Here is an 8747-nt window from a genome sequence, read left to right as displayed (position 1 = left end):
TTGTTATAAAACCAGCATAGGTCTCTAATTATTATCAATTTAATTTTCCATTTCATCACATATGCATTATTGAACAATGGCCACGTGTCTGAAACCAGGCCAGCCATCAGTCTTCTTACACCGGGTAGCATTTTAAGAAGTAGCTTTGCGCAGCCCAACCTACTTTCCTAATGCGGTTGTTTCAGAGCCGCTTCTCTGCGGGGCGCAGGGAACCTAGGTGGGGGCTCTGTCTGCATGTGGAACGGTTTTCTCTTCCAACGTGGCGGAGTGGTCTCTCTTCCGGCGGCCTTGACATAAGCCTTTATCAATATGCTGTTATCATCAGTGTATCATTCTGTTGTCTCTCTCAGGAATATTCGGACAATCTATTAATGCTCTATTTCTCATGAGGACATTGATGAATCTTAATATTACTCTTTCTTTTAAAGGTCCCTTACAGCCCTAGCCGGTTTGGCTCAGTGGACAGAGCGTCGGCCTGCGGACTGACGGGTCCCTGGTTCGATTCCGGTCAAAGGCACATGCCCGGATTTCAGGCTCGATTCCCAGTGTGCGGCATGCAGGAGGCAGCTGATCAATGATTTTCTCTCATCATTGATGTTTCTCTCTCTCTGCCTCTCCTGTCCTCTTTGAAATCAATAAAAATATATTTAAATAAATAAATAAAGGGATCTTATAGGAACAGAATGATGCCTAACACATCACCTTAGATTCTGGGGTTCCTGCACGCTCCCCAATGTTCTCTCCTCTCTCATCGCCATTTCATTTGGGACTTTTTGGTCTCACTATTGCTCTTACCACCCTCGCCTGGAAAAGGCACTTCCTGGGGCTCCTGCCTCCTATCCAATCACATCAGCTTGCCACAACTCAGAGCTGTCACTGGCTCCCTCCAGCCTCCATGTCTGGTGTGCTGCTGTCTAGGCTGTTGCACACTCAGCTCCATGTCTGGTGTGCTGCTGTCCAGGCTGTTGCACACTCAGCTCCATGTCTGGTGTGCTGCTATCTAGGCTGTTGCACACTCAGCTCCATGTCTGGTGTGCTGCTGTCCAGGCTGTTGCACACTCAGCTCCATGTCTGGTGTGCTGCTATCTAGGCTGTTGCACACTCAGCTCCATGTCTGGTGTGCTGCTATCTAGGCTGTTGCACACTCAGCTCCATGTCTGGTGTGCTGCTATCTAGGCTATTGCACACTCAGCTCCATGTCTGGTGTGCTGCTGTCCAGGCTGTTGCACACTCAGCTCCATGTCTGGTGTGCTGCTATCTAGGCTGTTGCACACTCAGCTCCATGTCTGGTGTGCTGCTATCTAGGCTGTTACACTAGGAACAACTGCAGGTAAACGTGACACGTGGCTAACCCTCAACGCAACACAAAACAAATAGGTTGGTGAAGCTCTGCCCCTTCGAGCTCTTGTTTTTTAAATGCAGGTTGTTCCTCTTAATTCAACGAGAAGTTCTTATTTGTTGTTTCCCTGAACCCATTGCCCATGTGCCCATCCACAGCTGTAAGCCCAGAGTTAGAGCTGCGACAGGTCCCGTGAGCCTTCGGCACCTGCACTGTCCCTCCTCGGAGGCCCTTTCTCCGACTTTCCTGCCCGTGTCACTCATGTCACTGACTGCCCTGCTGAGCTGCCTCTGCAACACTAACATGGGAAAGTGTCTGAAGGTCACCGATTGGCCAACCACGTCTCTGACGAGAACCAGGCTCTTCCCGCCTCCCTCCTTCTCCCAAAGAAGACCAAGTGGCATCACCACTTACATTTTCATCGTTTGAGGAGTTCTTACAGCTACTGTCCTCAAAACCCTTGGGGACACAGAGATGTGAGTTTCTAGAAATCTTGTCAATAGAAATCATATCAGTTCCTTTTCTAATCTCTTGATCGGTGAAGAAACAAACAAATAATGCAAGGCATTGTGGGTTTGGCTTCTCCAAGAGGAGGTGATGTGGCCAGACCCAATTACCTTAAAAATCATTCTTGTCTCTTTATCTTTTAGTGAGTTTGTCATGTCAATCAATTAGATAAATTTAGCCAAGGGCTGCAGCATCAACTTAATTTTATTTTGCTATACTGTCATTATAGGAGTGTCTTTACTTTTTAAACAAATCAAGGTTAGAATGGTTTAATTTTAAATTTCAATTGTATAGAATAATTTATATCTTTTTATGTGCCCACAAGGTAGCTATTTATAAACGTTGGCTGTATGAAGACGTTTTAAGTGCTATCAGGAATTACTGTTCTAATTGATTTCCAATTGTTGAGTTGAAGGAAACCTCCCTCAGCAGAAAAGTAAGCAGGAACATTGGGAAGTTCAGCGCTGTGGAGCTCAATAGAACGCTAACACGGATTATTTTGAAGGGTTACTGCCCTTCAATGACTGTTGTGTTGGAAACCAAAAGGTGGCTGTGAACGAAATATAAAACATTAAGAAAACCAGTTAACCCTTCTGGATATCAATGTTCTCACCAGTAAAATAAAATTTGTTGGACAAAATCATCTCTAAAACTAATTTCTGGCAATATGTGATTTTTGCATTGCTATGCTTGTGATAAAAATTACCAGTCAGAGAGGGGAGTATAGGCGAAGAAGTTTTACTTGAAGAGTGAACAGAACCGGCTGGCTTCACATTGGCTGTCAAGGTAAAAATGATGTGTGTGCTGACTGAGCAAACGATTGCAATTTGAAAAGAAATGTGAAGTGAGAAGGATCTAGATCTTATTTCCTTTTGCATATCATCACAAGTTTTGAGTCAAGTAGTTTTTGATTAATATAATATTAGGTTCAGACTGAAATAGTGATTTAGTTTCCCAACTCTCATCCCTTATTTAATAGGAGGAGCTTATAAGGAGTCAGGTGTTTATTATGAGAATTTTGTGCGCATGTATAACTTAATTCTCACCGTATGCATATGAGGTTCGTATTATTATCACAGACGTATTGAGCAGTAAACTGTGGTATAGTGAGGTGGATAATTGTTCAAGGGCATACAATTAGCAAATGCCAGATGTTTAAACTTGGATCCATCAGACTCCACAGCCATCCTCTGAACCACTGTGCTACCCTATTTATAATTCTCCACAAATGTTTTAACAAATAAATGTGACAACTTTCTCAAGTTCTAGTCACTCTGTAAAATGTTGGAAAACACTTTTTTTTTTTTTTTTTTTTGCAGATCAAGATTCTCACCATTACAAAAAAAATAAGCGCTCATTTACATACAAGCACAAGTATTAACAGCAGAAGAAAGATGCTTTTAGCCATTTTGTCAATCCAAGCTCTGGTGAAACAAGCAGGCAATTAAAACACCAGACTCTCTGGCCATTGTCTGAAGATTCGTCTTCATGGACCACATGGAGCTACTTTCTTGAGTGCCGACACCAAGTCAGTGCCAAGTTAAAGACGAGCAAGTTTCTGTGGCACAGCCTCCCTACCCAATCCACCCACTCAGCGCAATATCTAGTTCCAAAAGGAAAGACGCTACTTCCTAGCTCTTTGACTATTTCATTTGTACCTTTCAGCTGAAAAAAGTGAAAACAGAATCTTCCTTTTTATGCAATCCGTGTGCTATGGGTCGAACCATGTCCCCCACAGAATGAGAGGTTGGAACCCCCCTGCACCCTCCCCACCGAACCTCACACTTCAACCTCATTTGGAGACAAGGTCTTTGCAGAGACGATCGCGTTTAAATGAGGTCCTTAGGGAGGGCCCTAACCAATGACTGCCGTCCTTACATGAAAAGGGGAAGCTTGGTCACAGAGACAGACACAGACACAGGTGGAGAAGATGATGTGAAGAGACAGGGAGACGGCTGTCTACAAGCCAGAGAGCGTGGCCAGAGCAGGTCTTCCCTCCTTGTCTCCGCTCAGAGGTCCAGCCCCGGAACTGAGAGAGGAGGTTTCTGTGACGGGAGTCACTCCGTGCATGCTACACAGTCCTAGCCGACCTGGCAGCGGACTCCCAGGCCAGTCCGGAAGCGTGTTAGGAACTTTAAGATGCACCAGCCGTGGTTTTCCGGCTCCCCCTCCCCCCGCTCCAGACCCCTCAATCCCCGTGCCAGTGCATGTCCATCCACGTGCTCCGAAGCCTCCCGCTCCTTCCTCTTCGCTTTCTGTGCCTGTGGATCTGACGTGCTCCCCTTGAGGCCCCAGATTTGTGAGCTCTGCTCCTGGCTGCCCTCAGTTCACTGGTGGGGACTGAAATGAGGACTGACAATGGAGGGCAGAGGCCGGGCCACTGAGGGCAGAGAGATGCCGAGTTGGGCCTGGCCCAGGCGCTGGATGAGGAGCAGCGGGGTTGGATCCGAACAACCTCGTCCTCGGGCACATTTTCCTGTGATCGCAGAGGTCGTGGAGGCTGCCCTTAGACTCCGAGGCCCCAATCCTGGCCATACTACTTGCAATGGCTGTTATGAAGTCAATCAATACATGGTAGTATGTATTTTTAAAAATCTCAATTAATATGCAGACTTTGAAAAGGTGAAAGCACTTATTTATATATTTACTCAGCAAATATTTATTGACAGTCTCCTGTGTGCCAAACTTTTAAATCATTTGTAGAAACTCATGACTGTAACGGTTTTCTGCTACGTAGTTTTTTATAAAACGTTTTTATTGACTTCAGAGAGAGGAAGGGAGAGAGAAGGAGAGAGAAACATCTATTGGCTGCCTCCTGCACGTCCCCTACTGGGGATCAAGCCCGCAACCCAGGCCTGTGCCCTGACGGGAAGTTGAACCGTGACCTTCTGGTTCAAGGGTCGACCCTCAGCCACTGAGCCACACCGGCCGGGCAGCTACGTGCCTTTCAGCAAGGCACGGCCTCCCCTGAGCCTTTGCTTGTCCTGTTTGCATGAGAGGAAGTTGTACCGTGGCACCTGTAAAGGTCTTCCCAGCCCTTAACGTCTACGATTCTTCGATTCCATTCGTTTCATATTTTAATGTGTCTTTGTTTCCACCGTCGGGCATCTTTGACTCGTGCAGAATCCATTATCCTGATTAAAAAGGCCAGAGCGGGCGGCTCCCGCCTCAGGGCGCTCAGGGCTCCGAGAGCGGTGTTTCTAGGTCACAGGCTGAACTGGGAAGGTGGCGAGCGTCCAGGCAGCGGCCGCTTTAGGATTTAGTACCAGGCTTTCTATTGTCCCAAAATAGCCCTCGTCACACCCCCTGCCGCATCGGGATGTGCCACACGTCCTCTTCCCTTTGCTCTCTCCACAACCAACAGCCACGGGGGACGGGACCGCGGGGGAGTGTGTTTTGCGTGCCTTTTCCTTAGAACGCCTTCTTTCCCTCGCCCGCTGTCGTCCTTTCCCGCATCCCTCGGCACCTCCCGCCCCCTGTGTCCCCGGCCCTGCCCGGCTCCCCTCCAGCTGGAAGCCACGTCCTTAGCCCACACGGTCCAGCGGCCTTTCCCCGAGCACGGGGTGCCCATCACCGGGGGCGATGCTTTCGGGGGGAACGTGGGCCTGGCACGAAGCACGTCCTTTCCCTCCCGCTTTCCTCATTTCCGATAATGACCGAGCTGCTTTGTTAGCTACTGGAGCCCACGCTGTGGCATTCGAGTGCTTTCGTTCGTGGTAGGAACGCGCCTCAGGTTTCGGAGTGAAGGTGCACATTCCTATCGGTGATGCCTGGCGGCCCCGGCTGGCTCTCACTGGGACCTAGTCGGTTGTGGTTATTAGGGAATTCTTCCACGCACCTCAGGGAATTATAGGAACGCGCCTCTCCCAAGATAGCATCCGATGGGAGCTCCACGAGATGTTCCCAGAGTGTGGGTGCGGTTTTACCTGTAACTTGGGGAGCAAGGTTAGGGGCAGGGACTTGAACCAACGAAACTTAGGTTCGAGTTCAGTGCTGCAGTGACATTTTAACGCGTCTATTTCTGCTCTTCTTAGGGGTTTCGGAACATGTATAACTTTGACTCCAGTTAGGATTAATTTACTGGGCATGCACTTGGAAAAGCCTCAGCTCAGGTGAAATGGGTTTATTGGTCCCTCTGTAAGAAATCTGAAACGTTGAACTTGATCTCACTGGGAGGTTCCTGGAACACTTCATGTTTGTCTCCAGGTGTCCTTTGGTTTGAGGGCTGCACAAAAGGCTCCCTGTGGTAGAGACGGAAGTGTGAGGACGGGTTTAAAACATTTGCATCGATTCTCCTCCCTGTCTCCAGGCTCCATACCTGTCGGTGCCCTGATTGGGATTTCAGACAAACGCTGGTCATCTGGCGCCTGGGGTCTCCAACACCATGTCTCAGGGCCTGAGACCCAGCAAGCATTCAGAAGTCCAGGGGCCCCGATCACGGTCAGGTGAGAGAAAGCCAGTAAATGAGGCCAGTGAGAGACACCTGCAGCCATGGCTGGTTCTCCCCCCCCCCCCCCCCGCCCACCCCCGCCTCCCGCCCTGCTCTCCCTCTGCCCTTTAGTGAGGTGTAATCAACAGACAATAAACCGCACGAATATGGAGCTTCTAAGTTGGTTCAAACCCATCCGTTACTCCCAAGTTTCCGTGTGCCTTTCTGTAACTCCCCGCCCAGGCCACCTGCCGCACCCCAGCACCCACCGCCTGCTTCTGCCGCGAGAGGATGCGTCTTCTGGTTGTTCACGTACATGTGTACACATGGAACCATGCAGTGTGCATTCTTTTTTTTGGTCTGGCTGTTTTTCACGCAGAACAACTAGTTCGAGTTGCCCGCGCTGTGGGTCCTAATCGTTCGCTGCCTTTATTGCTGAGCCGTATGCAGCTGTACGGATGTGCCGTGATTTGCCTATCCGTTCTTTTATTGATGACGGCCAGCAAAAAAAGAAAACGAGCACCTCAGCCCCACCACCACTAGGAAGGGAATCCTGCCAGCACCGGAATGAGCTGGGGCTGGGGTGGTGCGCCCACGTGCATCGGCACAAGCATCACCTGGACTTCAGCCCTGAGAGGGACTCAGCTGGCCTGCACTCGGACCCTGACCCTGAACTCTGAGGCGATGAGTTGGTGGTGTTCCAGCCCCTGTGTTGATGGTCACGTGCACACAGCAGAGGCCAAGAAATGCTCCCCGGGGTCAGAGGTCACCAGAGGATGCCGGGAAGGACGCTGCTGATGAAGGGATGTCCTGCGCAGAGGCCGGGGTGGCGGGAGTGGAGCCCCGGGACGGGGAGCGCTGTGGGCTGGCCGCAGCTCCCGGGACGGGACGGAGAGGCGCCTGGACAGGTAAGGAGGCCGGGGATGCGAATCTCTGAGTGGAGCAGGGAGGCCTCAGGCGGGTGTGTAACGTGTGCGGGACGAGAAGAGGGCGGATGGCGGCTGATCAGCTTTGCTTTCTGGAACGATGACCCCGGCTGCGCGCTGGAGGCTGGGCGTGGAGAGGGCGGCAGGGAGTCTGGCAACCCGTTGGGGATGCAGCCTGGTCGCTTGGAGGAAGACGGCCTCCTCCGGAGTTGAGCAGTGGCCCTGGGTGAGCAGATTTGAGAACTAGGAAAGGAAAGCCCTAGAGACCAGCAGGGGAGATCCGGGCGGAGAGCTGCAGGCGCTGAGCTGCAGCTGCAGGGGTGCGCCCCGGAGAACCTGAGCCGGAGGGTGACTCAGGCCTGGGCCCTGGGAAACAGCTGAGCTGTCAGCTCCTCGGCTGAGCTTCTGCGGGCTAGTGCTTCCCAGAGGCTTTTAGTCACCAGGCCGCGGGCGTGGGAAATCTCAGCCAGGCCACCAACGGGCCAGGGAAGCCCGGAAAGGCCATTTTGAAAAGAGAACTCTGAAAGGAGGCAGTGCCCTCAATGGAAGGAGAGGCCAGGAGTCCGATCACCTGAGTCTGCAGAAGCCCTTGTATTCTGGAGCCCTGACCGAGCTGGGGGGCTCTGACAGAACTGGGGGGGCTCTGGCAGAACTGGGGGGGCTCTGACAGAACTGGGTGGCTCTGACAGAGCTGGGGGGCTCTGACAGAACTGGGGGAGCTCTGGCAGAGAACTGGGGGGCTCTGACAGAACTGGGGGGGCTCTGACAGAACTGGGGGGCTCTGACAGAACTGGGGGAGCTCTGGCAGAGAACTGGGGGGCTCTGACAGAACTGGGGGGCTCTGACAGAACTGGGGGGGCTCTGACAGAACTGGGGGAGCTCTGGCAGAGAACTGGGAAGCCATGAGGGTGGGGACGGAGCGGGAGTGCGATCCAGGCAGCATTTTGGGAAGTTTGTCAATGAGCCTTTTTGTGTTTTTGTTGTTGTTGTTCATTTAAAAATAGGAAAGAGTTCAATTCCAAGGGAAAGATCCACTAAGGGGCGAACCCATAAGACATTCGCCATTGCTGTGTGCTTCTTACTCAGCGTGCCTATTAGTTCTGTGGAAAATCAGAAAGTTTGTACCTAACAGCTCAGTCTCCTAAGACGTACAGCCATTATTTTCTTTTTCCTTTTCCGCGCCCGGCTTTAATTTGAATTACAAATGGCTGCAGGATGTGGTTTGCAGTAAGTAAGGCCGTACAGGAGCGCACTCAGGAGCGTAATGTTTGTTGTGATAGTTGTTCTTTGACGTGGGTTAATCAATTAATAAGGCAGTCCCTTTAATAGCAGCCACTTTCTGCACAACATGTAAGCATCTGTGATAATTATTCAGGCTCTACAAGATGGGATTGCTACTCACCAGGAGCTCAACGTCTAATGGATGAGCAGATGAATAAAAGCGCTGGGAAGTTCGTGGAATACTAATGGGGAGAGCAAGTGGAGGGGAATTTCAGGTTCCTAGAGCGTCATTAAATCCCACTTTTAAAATTGAAAAGTTGTCCTA

Source organism: Myotis nattereri, assembly GCF_964212035.1.
Source record: "Myotis nattereri genome assembly, chromosome: 4".
NCBI classification, from domain to species: domain Eukaryota; kingdom Metazoa; phylum Chordata; class Mammalia; order Chiroptera; family Vespertilionidae; genus Myotis; species Myotis nattereri.
This window is presented reverse-complemented; position numbering follows the sequence as displayed.